The sequence below is a fragment of the Durio zibethinus genome, chromosome 1 (assembly GCF_047325235.1).
Source record: "Durio zibethinus cultivar Kanyao isolate XHJ-2024 chromosome 1, ASM4732523v1, whole genome shotgun sequence".
Classification (NCBI taxonomy): domain Eukaryota; kingdom Viridiplantae; phylum Streptophyta; class Magnoliopsida; order Malvales; family Malvaceae; genus Durio; species Durio zibethinus.
In genome coordinates, this window is record NC_143162.1 from 27,482,760 (window position 1) to 27,500,509 (window position 17,750).

Consider the following 17,750-nt stretch of genomic DNA (forward strand, 5'->3'; position numbering starts at 1 on the left):
TAACTGATAGATGACTAGAGCTGAATCTCTAAACATATCCAATACTTTGATCTTCTTTTTAATCACTGCTTGTAGACCCATAACACAGGCTTTATATTCAGCCACATTGTTTGAGCAATTGAAATTCAACCTGATTGTCATGGGATAATAATGTTCATCGGAAGATATTAAAATTATACCAATACCATGACCTAAAGCATTAGCAGCTCCATCAAAATATATCCTCCAAGACTTTCCAATAGGTTCATTTTCTTCAATGACCATCATATCTTCATCAGAAAAATCTAGTTTCACTGGCTTATAATCTTCGGCTGTAAAATTGACAAGAATCTCGACTATTGCACTTCCTTTAATAGTTTTTTTTAGTCATATAAACAATATCATATTCTAAAAGCATAATTTACCACCGTGCTATTCTCCCTATCAATGACAGCTTCTCAAAGATATGCTTAATAGGATCCAACTTTGCTAGTCGTATGATAAAGCATGTATTATCGAAGCCTTTGAGCTGTCCAGGCCAATGCACAATACATTTTCTCTAATGGTGAATACTTAGACTCATAATCAATTTCTTGCTCAAGTAGTAAATTGCTCGCTCTTTTCTGTTAGTTTTATCTCTTTGCCCCAACACATATCTTATTGAATTTTCATGCACTATTAAGTACAAAATCAAAAGTTTTTCTTAGATTTGCGGCACCAACACATGTGGATTTGAAAAGTATTCTTTAATCTTATCAAAAGCTTCTTGGCATTCATCATTCCATTCTTCTGGATCATATTTTCTAAGAAGCTTGAAAATAGGATCGCACTTGTAGGTGAGTTGAGAGATGAAACAAGCAATATAGTTCAATCTTCTTAGGAAACCTCACACTTTTTTTGGGGTATAAGAGGGAGATAAGTTCTAGATGGCTTGTATCATATTTGGGTCTACTTCAATTCCTCTTTCACTGACCACAAAGCCCAATAATTTTTTTGATTTAACACTAAATGTACATTTAGTAGGATTCAACTTCAGCTGAAATCTTTTCAATAAGTCAAACAGCCTTTCGAGATTGACTACATGATCCTTTCCTTCATGAGATTTTGCAATCATATTATCTACATACATTTCTATCTCTTTATGTATCATGTTATAAAAGAAAGTCACCATTGCTTTTTGATAAGTAGCACAGGCTTTTTTCAACCCAAAAGGCATGATTTTGTAACAGAATGTCCCCTACATAGTTACAAATGTGGTTTTCTCCCTATCATCTAGAGCCATCTTGATATGATTATAGCCTGAAAAGTCATCTATAAAGGAAAATGTGAAATGCCTAGCAGTATTATCCACTAAAGTATCGATATGGGGTAAAAAAAAGTTATTTTTCCCTATTTAGGTCTAGATAATCGACACACATTTTCACTTTTCCATCTTTCTTGGGAACTAACACTATGCTGGCTACCCATTCAGGATATTTTGCTACCTCTAAAAATCTAGCATCAAATTCTTTTTTCACCTCTTATTTAATTTTCAACAGCATCAAATCCACGAACAACTTTTCATCTTGACTCTTCTTTTCTTCGTCATCCACCATTTGAATGGCCAGCTCTGAAACTCTTCCATGAATCCTACACTCATGGCTCCAGACAAATCTGGGTAAATTATCCTTCCAAATGAAAAAAATTATAAAGGTATGGAATGACTATAAGCTCTGACTTCGGCTCATATCTCCTAAGATTAGCCATTCTCTTATCTTTCTTTTTATTCATTATTTTATTTTGTCCCTTCTTATTGGCTTATATCCTAACCCGAATTTATTTTTCTTATCATATACTACTGGTGGCTTTATGATTCTTTGTAAGTTCTTCCCTAGTCCAGTTCTAGGTTGCCATCCTATTCCAGTGAACTGCTTAACGACCATTTTAGTAGTCGTAGATAGGTATTATGAATATAATTTAGATCTTTTAGCTATATATGTTATGTTAGCAATCTCAAAAGATCTATATAAACACTTAAGGGCTTTATCTACTGCTTTTACATAAAGAGTATTTATCGGTTGGATGACTAAAAAATTTTTTCTCCTACAACACATGTTAATTTTTCATCAATAATAAATTTAACTTTTTGATGTAATGAGGATGGAACAACACCTGTCATATGAAGCCACGGCCTATCCAATAAGCAACTGTACGAGGGATAGATATCCATAACTTGAAATTTCATATTGAAAGTGCACAGAAGAATTTGTAATGGCATTTCTATGTCTTTCAGCACCTCTCTTCAGGTCCTATTAAAGGCTCCAACTATCATATGACTAGGTTTCATGTAAGATTCATCCATAGGTAGTTTTGCCAAAGTAGTCATAGGCATAACATTGATAGATGAGCCATTATCGATCAAAACTTTAGCAATTATATGACTCTTACACTTTATAGTAATGTGAAGAGCCTTGGTACTTCATCGATCTTCAAAAAGGATCTCTTCATCACTGAAAGAGATATAGTTTGAAATTATCATATTACCAACAAGTTATTTCACGTATTCAATAGTGACATTATGGGACACATATGCTTGATTTAGCACTTTTATTAAAGCATTACGATATGAATTTGGGCTTAGCAATAATGATAATAGTGAAATTCTAGCTGGCATCTTATTTAATTATTCTACCATGCTATACTCGTTATATTTTATCAGCCTTAAAAAATCACAAGCTTCACTTTCAAAGATCGACTTCTAATATTCTTTATTTGGGATTACGACAGGATTATTCTAACTTCCTTCTTCTTCTTCCACATTTACTTTCTCTTTTTTAGCTTTCTCTAAAGCTTTTAGAGTATAACATTTTCTACTTCAGGTTATACCTCTTACGTCCATTATGTTTGTAGTACCTAGATTGATCACAATTTCACAATCATACTTTTATGGTACTACTTTATCATTCTGATATGAAAAAAAGCCAAACTTTAATTGTCACTATTAGTCTGGATATGGGTTTTTTTAGCCTTAGTGCCAGCTTCTCATCAAAATAAATAGTTACTGGTCTACACATAGACTTATTCTTTGAATCAATGGTGGACACTTCAGCTTTCATCAGCTCTTCTCTTTCTTCATAAAACTCTATCCGACCCATATCCATCAACTTTTACACCTCTTGACAAAATTGATGACAACTTTCAAAAGAATGGCCCAAAGCACTTTTGTGATAATTATAGCTCTCGGTTGAGTTAATCGGTGCAGAGTAATTTTGAAGTTCTGTTGACTTTAACATATCGACCTTAACCAAGACTTCAAACACGTTAGCCATTGGAGTCTTAATTTCATCTATTTTTTCCTTCATGTGGCTTGCTTGCCCATCAATCAAAGCATATATTAATGGTTTGGCATGGTTCGGTAGAGGGTTTTCATTAACATTTGGAGTCCTTTGTTAGTTGGTCTCAAAGTTTAACACCCCTTCATTAATCAACCCCTACACTTTATGTTTTAGAGCAATATAATTCTTAGCAGAATGACCTAAATTTTTGTAATTATAATCACAATGCGCATTGGGATCACACTATTTGAGAAACGGAGGTTTTAAAGGTTTAACAATAATTGGAGTGAGTAAATATTTCTCAACAAATCGAGGATACAAATCTGTGTATGTCATGGGAATGGGGTCGAAAGTGGGTTTTTATTAGGTATTTTTTAGGGTTCTGGGACGATTATTTGGATTAGGCCTCTATTCTGGTCTGGCAGGTGCAATAGGACGGTTGTAGGAATAGATAGGTGTATGAAAGGATGGCTAAAATTAAGGTGGATAAGTTGGTTATGGTAATGGCTAGTATGGCTGATATGGATGAGGAGTAGATGTAATATTATTTATGAGAAGGTAACGGGTTTGGTAGATTGGTGCAAGGTAGGGTGTGAAACTTTTGAACTGTTGTCCCACGTAGTTTACCGCTTGAGCTTTATTCTCTTTCTTTTTAGGAACTTCTTATTTCTTTGCTCAACTTGTTTTTCCTGCATCGAGCTTCCCATTCTTTATAGCATTTTCAATAATCTCATCAGATATCACCATATTTGTAAAATTTTTAATTGTATTACTTATCAGTCTTTCATAGTATGGTACTTTCAGGGTATTCACAAACAAGGTAGTTATTTCTTTTTCAATAAGGGGAGGTTGTACTTGTACTATCATATCTCTCCATCTTTGTGCATATTCTTTAAAGCTCTCAGTTGTTTTCTTTTTCATACTCTGTAAAGATAGATAATCTGGAGCTAGATCCCTAACATGCTGATATTGTGTAAGAAATGCCCATATAAGTTCTTAACAGAAATAAATATGAGTCATGTCTAGTTAAACATACCATCTAACTACAAATCCCATAAGGTTATCTTGAAATACGTGTATTAACAACTTCTCATCACGAGCATGTGTTACCATCTTATAATAATACATGATGATATGAGTCATTAGGCATTTCATGCCATCATATTTTTTAAATTTAGGGACCTTAAATTTAGGTGGAATGACCATATCTGGTATCAAGGAAAGTTCGGTTGCATCTATGAAGCCATAAAAATTCATTCCTTCTATGACCCTAAACCTTTCTTCTAACAACTTCATATTCTCCAGGCATTGGTATCTTTCACTTTTTCAAGTATCTTTATCCCTAACTTTTCTCTCTCTTTGGGATCATCCAAGTTAGGAATCAAGATTGGCTTGAGAGGTTTTTCTATCATAACAAGATTGGAAAAATTTTGGAACTGTCTTGAATCAGGTGCTGATGTCATTCTCGGATAAAGATTAGAATATCCTTTGGGAATAGGAATTTGACTTCTAATTTCTTGAGAACATTGGGTTGGCTGTGGTTCAAACCCTGCAGGATATATAGGATCCACTATGTCTGACGATTGTTTTTGGAGGCTAAGATTTCTTTCCACTACTTTTCTTTTATCCAGATTCTTGAGCATGTCCATTATCCCATTAAGATCTTCTTTTAGTTCTTCTTAAGCTTTTCAATCCTTTCAAATCGATTGGCCTATTCTTGTTCCATGATTCTTGTTTGAGATCTTGTGTTGTATGAATGGCAATAGGTTGAGTCAAAATTTTTGATGGGTGAACTATTCTTAAACCTTAATTACCACAAAAAAAGTTTAAAAAATCAAAATGCCATGTGTTGAAAATTTATTTTTTGAAAAAAAAAATAATGCATGAATGCAAGTGGAAGATATTTGCTCTTAGACAAATTTTAATACTAGAAATTTTCATTAATTCCATACAACTTTGTTACATGAGATTTGTCATCCTTGAATTATATCTATAGAAGCATTTGACTTGCTCGTAATGATCATTGGCTTCATCTAGAAAGTTTACTAGACACTGTCCATATTCTCCTATGGGATTTACTTCTCTTCTTAACACTTTTACCTTTTCAACCATCTTCTATGTCTTTTTTACTACCATGTAAACTTGATTGGCCATGTGCTTTATATATTGTTATCTTCCTAAGCTTTTTGTTCTCCATCTCATGCGGGCATCTTTTTCCAAATTACATGTGAAGATCCAATCTTTTTCCTTTTCATACCACTTATCTATTATTGTCAAAATATGACTTTTATGGTCTTGCAGTTGCAGCTTTAACCCTTGGATCACTTGGTGAAGTGACTCTTTTTTGTTAGTACTTCACAGTGCTTTCTTCTCTCTTTTGTGAGCATGGCTTGTACTTTTTCCTTTTCTTTTTGGCATTCTACCAATCTTGTCGAAACTGTAGAGTATAACCCTTTCTAATTCTGATATTCTTGAGAAATTCTGATAGCCTCTTCTTGCTTCTTTTAAGCTTTAACCTTCCATAGGTTCACTTTTTTTTAGAGTTTATCCATTTCATGTTGTCGACTAAGGTAATACTTGGTAAGTTTTTCGATTTTAAACTGAACTCGTAACCTCTTGTTTTCCTTATATAGATATTTTAAAACATTGTTGGCTACATCCTGCTCTTTTATGACTTTTTCCAATTTGCTCTCTTGTATCTCTGCTTTATATTTTAATTGTCCTACCTTCTCGTGAAGTCTCAAATTTTTTCTTTTTATTTTTTTTTAGCTTTTAATTTTTTCTTGACAATCTCAACTTCTGATAATTGCACTTCTTTCGAAAAATTAATTAATTATTGTGAGCTATCATTAGGAGGGAATATTATGTCTCTAAGTCGCTTAGCTTTTCAAATTTGATAATCAGGGGTGACTTTGTTGATGAGAGGCCCTAATCTCATTTTTTGTATTTTTTTCCATGCTTGAATCAATTGCTCTGAAGTTTTTGATGGATTCGATTCCCCGTAAATAAATACTACTTGGACGAGGCCATGAGTGGTAGGAAAAAACTGCTTTGCACCAAATTACCTAAGCACCATTAACGGAGCATAACTTACAATGCACCATAGCCCTAATAACAGCTCGTTTCCTCCATGATACAACAAAGGCACCTGAGGCATCCAAGGCATCATCCATTCAATTTTATCCCCAGCAAGCCTTTGCAAGAATAAAACCCACTCTTTCTTGGTCTTTAATGTCAACCATTGACTTTTGTAAAACGCTTCAATTGGTGCCTTGTATCGAAGATACGATTTTGAGAATGCACTCTTCCCACACTTGAAATGAGTTTTGACCCACACATATAATAGCGATGCACATCTTATGAACCGTCGTTTTCCATTTCATCGATAGAAATTCAATGATTGGATAGTTTCTGCAAGACTACTAGTGCAAGATTAATCGCTTAGGTTTCAATTTGCTTGAAAAAATCTACCACAATTATCTCAATGTAACCCAAAGTCTTCGAAAAGATTACCATGCCATACAATGTTAAAGCAAACACAACCATGCCTTGGTCATCATTCAAATACTCCTGAATGAAGTTTCAGAGAAAGTCCCAATGAATGCCAAGATGTTCACCTTTAGGCTTCACGAAGGAATTAATGGTTTCCACTTTAACCCCCATAAGCTTGACCAACTTTTTACGATAACCTGATTTCAACTTTCAGGTAAACACTTTATCTAGACACTGTAATTCTATCTCAAGTAAAATCGAATACTCTTCAATAGTTAGCACTAAATCTTTTTGATTAAAAGTGAAACATCTATAGGATGGATCCCAAAACTGTGTAGCTACCCTGATCAACTGTTCATCAATAAAATGAGGGATGCAATCTACCCATACTTCTTGCAAAAGCTTTTTTTTCTTTCTTCATTTAACTGACCTCATATGGTGGCTAAGTCTTCTAAATCATTCTGTGTGAGATCTAAATGCACTTTCTCGAGTAACTTAGACACATAACTGGTAGGCAAGCAATCTTCACTCTTTTGTTGGGCTTCTTTTGACCAAACATATACTTTATTACATGGCTTACATAGGACACTGATTGAAGATGAGCAAATCTGTAGTTTTATAGGATCTATAAAGACTTTTTGAGAGAAATATGTCCTAGAGCAAATATCTTGGTGCAAAACTGTATGATATGATTAATGCAAAAAAGAAAAAGAAAATGAAACGAAATTGAGTTAGTGTGAGGATGCGGTTTGAGAAAAAACATTTTTTTAAGTTTTGAAAATTTTTTTTGTTTTGTTTTGTATTACACAACTTTTATTCATAGGTATTTTCTACAAGAATATGGATGAGGCTCTACCTAAGGCTGATTTCCTAGGCTTATTACATGCTGGGTTTGGATTGACACGTGTCTAAAGGTTCCCAAATTGTTTCTCACTATCATCCACGCTAGACTAGTGAGGCACCTTGATCTTCACCCATTACAGGCTATGAACGAAAATGGTTTAATTTGAGTGGAAGTATTTCGCTTGCCATTGCAGAGGTTATCACCTCATGAAGGTGTAAGTACTCTACTTCCTCCTATAAAGGATAGAGCCTGGGTACAAAGCTCATGCATGAAATGCATCATGTTATTATGTGTGCAAATATATCCTAATTTATTGAAAGTAATATATACAGAAAAATAAAGCATAAAAGGCATAGTAAAAGAAACGTGTGTGAATTTTTTCTTTTTGATTTTTTTTTACCTTTTTTATTAAAAGTGAAAAACAAAAATCTAAGAAACTGATTATGACTTGTTTAAATTAAAATTTAAGGATAACACATAGTTAATTTTGGCCTGACTTTCGAAAACAAATGGTATCCCCAATGGAGTCGCCAAGCTATCATAACGATTTTGTGTCTGCCCGATGAATTTAGAAAAAAGAATAAAAAAAATGAGAGTCACTACCAATCTTTTTGGCTAGGTGTGATTGGCCACCTATTAAAACATACCCTTTTAATGAAATCTTAAAATTAATTAAAATTTATTAAAAGGATAATTTTAGGGTCCACGTAACAGTCTGGGTTTGGGAGTCGGTTACGTGTGGGGAAGGATTAGCACCCCCACCACACACATTTAAAACGGTACTAATTAATTACGTGTTATCTATTAATTTTGATAAAATAGTCTTATTTTCGGTATTTGAAAAATAATTTCCTTGATTTTTCATTTATTGGTTTTTTCTTATATATTATTATTTATTGTTTCATTTTTTATTTGAGAAAAATAAATTAGAACCTGTTTATTGAAATAATTGTTAAAATGTTCTAATACGTTGATAACATTAGAAAAACTTTTTCTCACCTAAAGATTTTTTAGGCACACTTATTGGAATACCTCAGAATCTCATCCTCGGAGGCTTAAATTTACTTTTTATAAAAAAAAAATATGTCATGCATGCAATGCAGAATGTTACCATGTTGATGCACACATTTTATTTTCTTTTTAAAAATTTTATTAATTGTTTTATTAATTTTTTTCATTTAAAAAAAATAAAGAAAAGAGGAATTTTTATGATATTGAAGATTTTCTATAAATATTCTAATATACTGATAAGATTTTTAAAAAAATCCTTTCACCTAGGGATTTCTTAAAGCATCTCTACTTAAAATACTTTTTAGAATCCCCTCATTGAATAAAAATTTTTTTCTCATTTTTATTATTTATTTTTTAATAAATTAATTATTTTTTATTTTTTTATTAACAAAAAGGAAAATTTTATTGTATTGAAAAATTTTTATAAATACTCTAATATACTGATAGTATTTTTAAAAAATCTTATCACCTAGAGATTTCGTAGGTATCATTATTCAGAGTACCTTTAAATATCATCATCAGATAAAAATTTCTTTTTTTCTCATTTTTTATTATTTTGTTATTATTATTTAATAAGGTTTATTCTAAAATTAATAAAATTATAAAAAAAAATTATTATATATAACAAAATTTTATTATTATTATAAAACAACAACTGGTTAATTTAAACACTTTACCATGCATAAATATTAATAATAATAATTAAAATAACAAAAATAGTATTTTAAAAAAATTTTAAAAAATTTTTTTTTACTTGAATCGGACTCGTCAACGGTTCGTTCAACGGGTGATCTGGTTCGACGGTTTAGTCTAATTAGGTTGGTTCAATGTCAACGGTTCAAGGACGGTCTGGTTCGGTCTGGGTCAATTCAGCTAGATCGGTCAAAAGTTAATTGAAAAAACGGATAACAGGTTGGGTGCACAGACCCCAGGTCGGGTCATAAGTTGATACACAGATCCTCATGGCTCAAAATGGGTTCGTTTTGGTTATAGCGGTTTATATAAAAGACCTAAAATTTTTTTTTTCAGTCATTCTCTCTTTTCTTAAAAAAAAAAATCTCTCCCCTCTCCTTTTCTAGACAAAACTCAAGGTGTTCGACCGGTCATCGTCACCGTTGCCACTAGTCGCTGGTGATCAAAAAATCTAAAAAAAAAATCAAAATGTTCCTCTCAACCTCCAAAGTCCATATCTGAGCCTAGTTTTACGAAAATAGGCTCCAAACGATGTAGATCTAGCCGAGAAGGTTCGACAAAAAAAAATTTTTTATTTTTTTTTTGTATTGGCGTTGGGTTTCCCTACGTTGGGGATTGTGATTTTTTATTCCTTTTTTTTTATAGAAAGCTTTTTTTTTATTCTAAATTTTTTTTTACTTTGGTAGAGTTTTTGGGTTTTTAATTGATGGCCTCTTTTTTTTTCTTCAGGCAACGAGCTCTATTTATAGAACTTTTTTTGGATTCAAATTTCATATTTTTTAGAATTCTAATCCCAGGTTTTCAAGCCAAAATTCACGCTGTCAAGTAAAGTAGGGTGTCAGGCAGTTGCCAGTGGTGGCGGTGGCTGAGATTTTGGACTTTCGGGAGAAATGCATTTAATGCACTTATATTATCGTCAAACTGAACCAGAAAAGAAAAGAAAAAAAAAAGGAAAAAATATAATAATAATAATAATAATACAAAATGGTGTTTACATATAGGTTTTCCAAAATTCGATCGAAGATTTCGTCACCAATTGAATTTTTCAATGAACTAACTCAGATTTTGGTGACATTTTTCAGAACCTGATAAAGATTCAACCAGAGTTCATCCGATTCTAGAGAGAGAAAAAGAGAAAATGGGGAGAAGAGAGAGAGGGAAAAATGAGAAATCTGTGGAAAAAGACTGAATTAGGCTTTTCTAAACCCTCTGAAAATGACATCGTTTTGGAGTTTAACAAAACCCAAGATCTCTATGTTTTTATTTGGGCGACTTGACCTGAACGTAACCCGCTTCTACTGACCCCCATACCAGTCGATCCTTTGAGCCAAGCCACGTCCCCTAGGCCATTTTCTGTGCCTGGTGCCAAGCTACAAAAGCCGCTGAACCGAGCCATTTCCCTATTTTAGTTTTTTTTTCTTTTTTTTTCTTTTATTATCTATTTTTTAAGTATTTTTTTGCATGAATAAATTTTGAGAAAAATTAAAAAAAAGTATAAAAAAGGTATAAAATGTTTTTTTGAGAATAAATATTAATTATCCAATGATGAAATTTTTAAAAATTTAAAATTATAAATTTATATAAATTTTCTAGGTGAGAAATTTTTTTCTAAATTTGTCTCAAATTGTGGAATAATTTAGATAAAATTTTAATAACAATAATTAGTATTTATTTTCAATAAAAAAATAAAAAAATAACATTTTGGTTGAAAATATGTGACAATTATCCAAAGATGAGATTCTTAAAAATTTTAAAATGATAAATTTTTTAAGAAATCTCTAAGTGAGAAATCTCTTTAAATTTGTCTTAAATGGTGAAAAAATTAAATGAAATTTCAAGAAAATAATTGTTATATTATTTTCTTTCCAAAGATAAAAAATTAAAAAAAAAAGAAAATTTTTTAAATTGACCCAAATAGTAAAAAATTTAGAAATTAAGATAAAAAATAAAAAATAATTTTTAAATAAGCTCAAATAATGAAAAATTTATAAATTCAAAAAGAAAAAATATATATAATTTGGCCCATATGATGGAATAATTAGATATATTTTCAATAATAAAAACCAAAATAAAAAATTGATTAAATTTTTTTTTTGACAACAGAGCCTCTTTAAGAAAATAAACTGGATTCATGATTACTCTTAAGGTGAAAAATATTTTTAAGAGTTCTACTAGATTGATGGAAGAATATTAAAAGTTGTTTCTAATATTCAATATAAAATTTAAGACTATTAGAATCAAGATCTTATGATAAATTTAAAATAAAATGGTACTATCTTGCGAATGGGCATGTGGGGGTCTATAGCCTTCTCCATATGTAACTAAACTTCCGAACCTTATTCTGGTTAGTAGACCAAACATATTCTTTGAAGGACATTTAATCAAGTTTATGAGTTCTTTAAAAAGGTAGATTCCTTAAGTGGCTAATCACACCTAGTTAAAAAAGATTGGTGGTAACTCTTTTTGTTAAGTCTAACTATAGATTTTCGGATCTATATGTTATGACAAATACATTTAAAATTAATTTATACCCAACTAATACAATACAACATGATACAATTAACACAATTATATATGAATAAATATGATTAGGCATGATTAATTACTGAAATAATATGACATGATTAACACGATTATATTCAAATAATATGATTAGATATAGTTAATTTATTATTTAAACAAAAATATTTAAATTAGTATTTAAATAAAAAATTATTTAAGAATTAAATATTTATAATATATTTAACATCAAAATAATGTAATAAATACAATTATTAATTTATTTTTTAAATAAATTAAAATAATTTTAATTTTTTTATATTATAAATAATATTATATCTTAAACATATTATTATTATTTAATATGAACACGATACAAATAATATAATATTTTAATTATGTTAATATAATTAAATTACAAAATATAATTATACTAAATTTATATAAAATTTTTTATATTATTTTTTGTGTCATATATAAAAATTACGAGGTAATTCAAATAGAAATCTTTCGTGTACCAAACCATGGAGATCTTTCATGGTTATACTATAATATAATTTCATTTTCTTTTCATGGATATAATTGGTTGCAAAACATTGATGTGTGGCTGCCAAACTTTTGCATGATTTTTTGGGAACGGGACAAGGCGGCTAGACTCTCTTAGCTGTGCAATCCCCAGTGCCTACTTTGTCGTTTCCGAAAATTTTGATTCCTTTGGGCGTATTAAGTAAAAAAATACTTTAAAGGGTCCCTTCGCTTTATTTATATTTCAATTTCCTAAATTTTTTTTATATCAATTCATCATCTATAGTTAATTATCGTTCTATTGAAGATAATTAAATAAGTTTCTGTGAAACCATTAATCCAGCTAAAACATGTAAGTATGAAAGCAACACAAATCAGGATTAATAGGACATGTATATGCTGATCAATTAGTTGCACATTTGATTAATTTAATCAGCGGCTGAGGAAATCTTTCCATTCTTCGAAGTAACCACAACTTATTTAAATCCTTTAATATAATTAAGATCAGATAAGATTAAATGATTTGATTATATAATATTTTTTTAAATGAATGATGTGATTATATAATATTGCTTGAAAAAAAAAAAAAGCAAGCTGGTGTGCACTTAATAGCTAATACATGCTTGCCTCTTATCAAATTCAATCATTATTAAAAAATTAAGCAGTATTCACATAAGAAAATAATAGATCAAGTAGCTAACATTCTCAAATAATAAAAATACTATTTTTTTTCCTAAAAAAGTAGTACTATTGTTTTTAATGCAAAGAATCTTTTACTTAAATCTCTATCAGTTTGATTAATTACTTGACTTAAATTGACTTTTTAAGGTATTTTTTCACTACAAAAACTAATAAAAATGTGCTATAATATAAAACATGATTCTATAAAGTAATAATAATGAAACTATATAGGATAAGTATCACTGCAAAACCAAAGTAAAATAACATCGGGGATAATTTCAGATAACTTTAGTTATCAATGGAGTTAATAATTATGATGGCAATGAAATTAAATTATGAAAACAATAGATTGAAGAAAGGCTTTAAAACGTCTTAAAGCCGGCTAGAATTTATGAACCCTTCACCTTCATCTTCACCTTCACCTTCACCAACGATTGGGATGACGCTCTCACTTGCCATTGACAAAACTGTTCTCAGTTTCCTATTAACTCGAGTACGGATGAGAAGTTGGTGAAGACTAGATTCCTTGTTTTTATCTCAGTTTGACTGTTTCTATATATATATATATATATATATATATATATGTATATTTTAACACTCTAGAAAGAAACTTTTACAAATCCATATCTCAATTCTCATGCAATACAGCTAATTTTAATTACCTTGGATTGCTTAATAAACCAAATCAAGTTATATATGTGACATCGATTTTATTTTTTATTGAAATTTTTTTTTTGAATTAAATAAATTACTCAATTCTTAAAAATGAAGTAAAATATATTACATTGCGTAAGTATTGTGCAAGTATTCATATTAACATCAATAAAAAATTGATGTCAATAAAACTTTAATTTAAAATCATAGCTTATTTGAAATCGATAACGTAATGAGATTTTTTATTCGTTATATTTTAACTCGAAAGTTAATTTAGTCTTTTAAAACCGCCGAGAGATTGCACGAAAAGGCAATTAGTTAGAGACAAAAGTCAAAAGCAAGACAAAAATAGAAAATTCAAAATCAAATTGGGCAGACTCGTTAGCATTACATAACGAAATTTGCATTACCTAAATGGTTTAGGCTAAACGTGTGGAAATTATTGAGTGCCGCCAATGAAGAAAAAATTTCTAAATACTTGAAAAAAACAAATATTGATGTGTTCATATTCAAAGTGTGTCACAAATTTCTAGACAACGTATACTTGTCATGTTTCAATTATGATAGCCATAACTAATTTGCTTATTTTCAATCTAATAATAATTATTAATAACTTTTTTTTTTCCTAGGAATAATTATTGAAGACTTGAGGGAGGGGTTTTTGAATCAGTCAATAAACTTTGGATTTATCCTAATTAATTACCTCACTATCACTAACTTAAAGATCCGAATGCCCTAGAAAATATAAAAGATTCACCCTGGATCTAGGGCTTTATCTTTTTGAGGAATGTGACAGGTAAGGATGTAATTCTTTATTTGTAGTTTCAATCTTGGCATTTTTTGAAAGACAGCGTAATTTTAAAATATATATATAATTTAGTAAATAAATAAAGATATCTAGAAATTAAGAATTCTAAATATAAAAAACAGATGGAAAGTAAACAAGCGATTTTTTCCAAAGGTTATGTTGACATTTTGTTGCAAATGGCAAGAATCGAATTAGCGTTTTTATAGGACTTGATTTCTAAGTAACAGCAGCCTTTGGTTTGTCTTCCTTTTGAACAAAGACAGCAGCCAACTTGCTGCCATCTTAATTGGGTACGTAGAATTACACAAAGCATAATATATATATTTTTTAAACTTAAAAAAGTGTAAGTTTTAGGTGAGAGCAAACTAAGATCATTCCAAAGCCAAGGTATGCTACAAGTTACAACGATGACTTAAATAAACATTAAAAAGGACCACCGGCTGCGGAAATTGAACTTGCGCATAAAATATAATTGATAAACCACTACAAATACTTAAAATGAATTGGGGAATATTTCAAAATCTTGTGGTATATTTCATTTATTTTAGTCTCAGATAAAAAAATTATTCATTTCAAATCCCAAGTGTTAAATTCATAGTTTCCATAATTTCTTCGAAAATTTAGCCAAAACTAATATTAATATATATATATATATGGTACATAAGAGTTTAGGTGTGGAGAGACCATCTCATTTCAGGGTCAGACATTATTGTAAACAAATAAACTTTTTTTTGAAATTTTTTTGAAATTTTTTATACAATTGAACTTCATAATAAAATAATTAAAAAAGAAATAAAGTCGAAATTTACCATATTACTTAAAAGGGATCAAATTTATCACTTACTGAATATTTTAATTTGATTTAAAAATAATCAACAGTTAAAATATTTTGTAACAATTATCATATCTACAGAGAAACCAACCATTTTGCAGACTCTTTGGTCAAACTGGGCGCTTATAGAAGTAACGATTTTGTTGCATGGTTATAATTTTGCCTTATTTTAATAAATTTTAATCATTTAAAAAAATATATTTTGTAAAATATTCCTATATTTATTTTCTTAAGAAATATAGAAATATATTGCAGAAGTTACTCGTAAAAATATTATATGAGCAAATATAAGAATATTGGGAACAAAATTTTAACTTTTGATCTTTTTTATTAATCAAATTACAAAGTACAATAAAAAATTGCACTTATTCATATAAGAGTAATAAATTTGATCTATCTCTTTGCATAAAATGATAATTTAGATCTTATCCCAATAAAAAGGCATCAAAATTACTTCATTGAAATGTCCTAGTCAAAAGTTAAAAAAAAAAAAATTGCACCTCAGTTTTCCTTCTTGTTTTTTGGATCTGATTGGTAGTAAATGTTTAGGCACTTTTGTTTTGGCCAAAAATGTAATTCGTCTTCTGCTAATTAATCAAACAAAGAATCTTTCTTCTTCCAGATAGCCATTAGTATACCATATTTATCATACATCAATCCAATAGTCTATATATGCTTTTCATCCGTCAATTTTCGATCTACTTCTAATTATCTTCTTAGGTGTCCCTGTTTCTAAAACATACAAATAATTATTTAGAAAAAAGAAAAAAGAGACAAAACAACTTCCTATTGATTTACTTGTTGATTATTCCTTGATTAGCTGTCTGTCAATCTTGGCATGCAAAAGTAATAAAAGCTAAGGGGAATAAAGCTAGGATTATTGGGACCAATGGAGGAAAAAAGAGAGAAAAGAGTACAGCTTTCGCTAATGATTTTTCTTCTCCAAAAGCTTTATTGACAAAATGGAAACCCAAAATAAATCATAGTTTAATAGTTATTCATTGCGTTTATCATTAACAGGGACTTGAGTTTTTCTTACAATAAGCAGTTAAGAAAAAAAAAAAAGGTGACAAGCTAGCAGCCCATGTTTTGTTATTTCTTCTGGGATGAAGGACATCAATCCCTATTGCTTCCACCCTTGGACTTTAATTAGCCCTAAAAAATATAGGATTCATGTATCCGAACGACTCCGCTGTTAAAATTTAAGATTTCAACGTCAAAATTGTTCCAAAATCAAACCTTAAGATCAGAGGATTAAGATTTCATGTGTTACAAAATTTAGTTTAACTCTCGCGGTCTCGAAATATAACTCAAAATTATATGTACATTGAAAATATTGTGATTTATAATAGTAAAAATTAAAAAATCATGTGTAAGTAGAGGCTCTTATGTTTTTTATTAAAGAATTTGTCTAGTTTCAATGATTGGTAGGTATCCCTCCTAACTTCCTATCTCCCCAATCTACGTTGAGACTTTAATATCTATTATTCCCCAAGTCCTTTTCTTCTCAAACTATCTATTTTTACTAACTTCTACTTTATTAAATTAATCTCTTTCATCTATATTCTATGCTTTACACAGTCTACATTCAATTGCTATAAGAAAATATCTATATTTATATCACCGATAAAAGAACGATATGATATATTGCAACACGAAATTTTGACTAGTTAAACTGTTTCCATGGATCAAATTTATCTAACATTATGATCAACAAGTTGACGGCTATCTATATTTTGGTTTTTTCCTGGCTTGGGAACTAAAAAATAACCATCAAATTAAATAGATCTGTTATTTTCAACACTGCCTGACTTTTGGAAAGAATCATTCCAAAACAATAATAAATAATTTTTGTCATTGTTATCGTGGGTCATCTATCATGACAGGAGTCCTTGAACTAGCTACAAACATTGGGGTAGGGGACCTGTTCTTTTATTGCTCATCAAAAACGATAGATGTCGTCAATTAGGGTGGTGCTGGTAGGCCATGATTTTTTTTTTTCGCACATTTTCTCAGCAAGCAAACAAAAACATGAGTAGTGATCAGCTGCTATTTCACTCTTCCTGTCTAGTTTTGGGATTGAATTTTAATCAAATTTCGTTTTGGAAAGTGGTAGAACAGGGAATTTCGATCAATTGATCTAAAGCAACTTTTTATTTTATTTTATAAAATTTCGTACAACTATCCGCGTGGGATAATGTATGACGTTAGGTATATGCTGTTGAATATACCATGCAAGGGTGGATAGATTGATGTGATCTACACATATATATGATAGTGAAGGGGACAAGAAGATTAATCTGGACCAAAAACTTTTTTCCTTTTGTTTATTCTCAGGGTAATCAACAAAAGATTGTAATTGTTAACTGAATATTAGTTCATGGTAAGATTTTTAAAAGTTATGGATTTGCAAAGATT